The following is a 4,874-nucleotide window of genomic DNA, read 5'->3' as shown; positions in this document are numbered from 1 at the left end:
ATGGCATTGCATGTCATTACATCTCATTTTCGAGATCCAGCACTCCTGTTTTTAAAATATTTAATCCAGATTTGAGTTTTAAAACTTTTTCTTTCAAAAATCAATTTCAAAACCTGGGTTTTTATTCAACATTCTATCATTTTCCAACCCCAGGACTTTATATTTTGAAATATTTTCTCAGAAAACAATCTGGATTCATTTCAAACTCAATTTCAATTGATTTCAATTCTCAGATGAGACCCATTTAGGTGGTGTCGCTTCTGAATTCCTTTACTTGTCAAAAATCTCCAAAAATTTTAAAGTCCTAGTTGGATCAAAACTCTTTTTCAGAGTCCAGTCGGATCAGAACTCCACTTTTTACTACTTTTTTACCGGTTTTTAAAGAAAACCTTTTAAAATCTTCTATTTTGGCCAAAATCTTAGAGTCCTAGTTGGATCAGGATTCTTCTTCAAGAGTCCAGTCGGATTAGGACTCTTCTTCAGAGTTTTAATCGGATTAGAACTCTAATCTTTTACAGCTATTTTATCTATTTTCAATCAAATCTTTCAAAATCTTTCAAAAAGAGTCAGAAACTCAGAGTTTTAGTCAAAACAGGACTCTGTTCAGAGAGTCCTAGTTGGATCAGGACTTTGATCCTGATTTCAATTTTGAGAAAATCTTTCAAAAATCTTTCAATCTACCAAAACTATTACACTTTTATCATAGAATTTCAAAATTCTGAGATTTTATCTCAGAGTCCTGATCAAATCAGGACTCTACCCCAGAGTCCTGATCGAAGTAGGACTCTATCCAAAATCAATTTTTATGCTTCATTTTCACTAGTTTTCAAAATCTTTGTCCAAATTTCATTATTTGCTTATTAGAAAACCAAAATTCTTAGAGTTCTGATCAAATCAGGACTCTTTCTCAGAGTCCTAATTAGATCAAGACTCTGAACCAAAACTTCAATTTCATCCTGTTTTCACTTGTTTTTCAAAATCCTTTCATTTGATCTCTCAGAAAATCCAAAAATTGGAGAGTCCTAGTTCAATTAGGACTCTGTCTTCAGAGTCTCATTTGAATCAGAACTCTGTTCTATTTCAATACTTGTTATTGTTTATATTGTTTTTATAAGTTCTTTCATTTGTTTTTCAGAAAAATACCAAAAAAATCTAGAGTTTTAGTCCGATCAGGACTCTGTCCCGGAGTCCTAGTGCAGTCAGGAGTCTGTTTTGAAGTATGTTTTTATTTCATTTTCATTTATTTCCATTTGTTTTCAAAAAAATTAGGTCATTTTACAAAGTTCATTTAGTTCAGGACTCTATTTCAGAGTCCTGATTGAGTTAGGAGTCTAACCCTGACAGTATTTTCTGACTTATTTCACCATTTTCTGATAAATTCTTTTAAAAATTCTTTCACTTGGCTTTTAAAATCCAAAATCTCAGAGTTCTAAGAGTTCAGGACTCTAACCTGGAGTTCCAGTTCGCTTGAGACTCTGTTTTTAAAAATCTTGAATTTCAACTATTGATTTTAACCCCTTTTCAAATCTATTTTCAGTGTTATTTCAAAGATTTCAAAAAAATCGATGTGGGCCCATGTGAACACCCCAAATTTTTCAAAATTTTGTAAAAAATGACCCTTTCGCCTCTAACCTCGTTTTCTGAGAAAATCAAATTATTTCTTCAGATTTCTGGATTAGATTCCACATTGACATATTCAAATTCAACTCCGGGTCTGAACCCAGTATTTTAAATCCAAATTTGAGCCCCGTTGTCCGATTTCCAAAATAAAAGCAGAAAAATACCAAAAAAATTGACTTTGAAAGGCTTGGGTGGCTCATCCAGCACTCTGTTGGATCCTCGACCCTATATTTCTCAATTCGAGGTTGTAAACCTTGAATATTTCTCAAAAATTCAGACATAAACCTATTTCTGAAGAAATTTTCTCAAAATAGTTTCGAAAATTCTCAGAAAAACTCCTTTTGTAAATATTTTACAAAAACATCAAAAAATTAGTTTCAATCTTTGATTTCTTGTAAAGCTTTAGGATTTTATTCTAAAAAATACAAAAAATAGAAAAATAACATGAAAAACCAAAAAAAAATGGGAAAAGTTACAAGAAAAACAAAGGATTTTTAAGCCTTGTGAAACAATTTTCTGAAAACCTCATTTGCATAACCATTTTTTTTTTTTTAAAAGTTCCCTAAAAAGGAAGCCTCCTTTTGGAAAAAAAACAGAGAATTCCAACAACCCGCTCCCGCGCTTCCTTCCTCTCTTCTCATCATCGTCCATCCTGAACGAACCTCTCTTCCCTCCGCCCTCAATCTTCAACAAACCCCATTCTAGAAGCCTCGATTGAGCCCTCCATCCTCCGATGGCTGGTCTCTTTCTCCCACCATTGATCTGCAACGGAAGTTTTTCTTCTCGAGTCTTCTCCTTTCCCCTATAAAGAAGAGCCAGCCAGAAACAGAAAGGGGTCGATCTTTTTTTTAACTAGCATCCATCATCCGGCATCGACTATCCTCCTTGAGATCCATTTTATCTTTCTTGAGATCGACTTTACTTTCCTTCAGAACCATCTCTTGCAATCCATGAACTTCGTCCGGTTTTTGATCCACATTTCTTCTGATCGACTTTTCTTTTAAAGGAGATACCCATCACCCACCTCCATTCGCCTCTCGGTTGGAATATCCATCTTCGTTAAGAAGGAGTACCCGAGCCTCTTCTCAGCATCGAGGTCTTCTCCTGAAGGATCCACAATCCTCCACTTCATCCATCCCACCAGCAAGTGGCTGTCGTCAATCCCTCTTCACGGTTTCTATAGGTAGGGGAATCACTTCCCTCTTTGGTTTTCTCTCTACGTCTTCTTATAAATTTCGCATCGATCTCTTGTTCTTTTTTCTTTTTTTTTTCCCTCTTTCTGAGGCATCCACGGTAGGAATGATCTGCTTATAGCAGAACAACCTACCTTAATGCAACATCAACGAGAATTTCTGTATTCCGATATCCCCTTTACTTCATAATAAAACTTACTTTCATCGATCTTTAGCATTTGTTCCTTGTTTAATTTGCTTCCTATGCCCTGTATTGTTATTATCATTCCGTTTTATTTTTTTTTATTCTCTTATAAAATTCAGATTAGTCGTTTGCATCATAGTCATTTGATTCCTGGCCCTCAGCAGTAATTCTGTGTTTTATTTTTGGGAAGTTGGTTGCATCTTACGTAGCTCACCCAGAAGAATAACCTCACTGGTGAAAGCTTGTTGATCCTTTGTTATAAGGAAATGTACAGTTACTAAACCATTGTCTTACCAGACTTTGTAAAGACAGGCAGCAAGGCATCACAATCCTAGGTGGTTACCTTTGGGGAGGTTTCATGGTGAAAATAAGGACCGATATGCAAGATCATTACAAGAAATGCAGCAAAGACCATGTTTCTCAACCGTGAAATGCTACGCAGAATGGTAGCTAACTGAAGAACGGGTTCACCGTGAATCGGGTTTGAATTTGACCCCACGGTGAAATGTTGATTCATAGTGAATTTTCTTTTTTTTTAGTCAATCCATCCCTGTATCATTTCAGTAGATTCATCATTTCAGTATATGATATATCCCCTCCCCTAATCAGATCGCTCCATTGCTATTTTCTTTTCGATAGATGATGAAGACTGGAAAGAGTCAGTTCTTGATATCCTTTCGGTTGTCACAACCCATTTCGCAATTCTCATACTGTTGGATACTCGTAATTGCGAAATGGAAATTGTCTGAGTATTTTCGCACTGGTGGCGTTTTAATATGATAAGGCCTGTTTAAGATCATCGCCTTGTTAGTATCTGTATCAGCTCCAGGACTTCTCTATTCCAGCTCGTGTAAAATATGTCCCTCTTATTCATTTTCTGTGGGATTTGTGGGCTCCGTAATCCATATTTCATTAGGAATAGTTGTGGTCTGAGGTTCTGAAGGTAGACTTAGTCAAGATCCTTCATCAAAACCACCTGTGGTGAATGAAGGAACTACTTTTGCTGATGACCCTGCTGTAAGAAATGGTGTATTATTTCAAGGTACGGTGGGAACAGGATTATGCATGTAAGGGCTCTGCCAACTGAGGTCTCTTGGCGGTAATAATAGGAAAATCTCTGGATAAATGGCTCAAGGTATTGTTCTCTAGGAATAAAAGCATCAGACCTGGCCATGCTAAAGGCAAAAGGATGATCTGCTATAGTTTGACGGTTTTTGATAGATAAACAGTTTTGTCTATAAATGCTCAAATCAGATAATTCAATAAATATTAAGATATCTGTTCTTGCATACAACCCTGATATTTGTTTATTTTGGCAGATGTTTATCCATTTTTTAATATGGTTGCTGTTAGGTTCCCATCCATTTCTCTTTATACTGATCTTGAAGAGGTAAGTCTACATCTGACAGAGTTCTTCTAAGCCTCCTGTATAGATGCCATAGTAGGCTGGTTTATCTTCCTACCATTGAAATTCCACAAGGAACTCGCTGAACATGAGATGTAACAGGTTTATGGCCCATTGAGTGAATGAATTCGAACATCTTAGACATTGGCAGGGATATTCAGCACATCTCCTGTGCAATTTTGATTTGCTGTAAAACCGAGATTTGCTAAGTTCAAAACCGAAAGGCTTAGCTCCAATTTCTGGTTCTTTCTTTTGTACAGTTTCTGCTTTATTGTCACAGCACAGTATTGCTTAATTCCCCATCTGTCACTATATTTTCATACCTTTGATTGCATTTTTGTCATCCTCATTTTCATATATGTGGCTTAGCATTTTTCCTTTCACACTTTGTCCCTTATTTATACTTTGTTTTCTTGTATTTCAGTGGTTAGAATTTTGTATATCTGTGATTAGTTATTAGATTTATAGTAGG

The sequence above is a fragment of the Nuphar pumila genome, chromosome 3 (genome assembly GCF_984573655.1).
Source record: "Nuphar pumila chromosome 3, dmNupPumi1.hap1.1, whole genome shotgun sequence".
Classification (NCBI taxonomy): domain Eukaryota; kingdom Viridiplantae; phylum Streptophyta; class Magnoliopsida; order Nymphaeales; family Nymphaeaceae; genus Nuphar; species Nuphar pumila.
The sequence above is the reverse complement of the archived record's forward strand: the minus strand, read 5'-3'. Positions refer to the sequence as shown.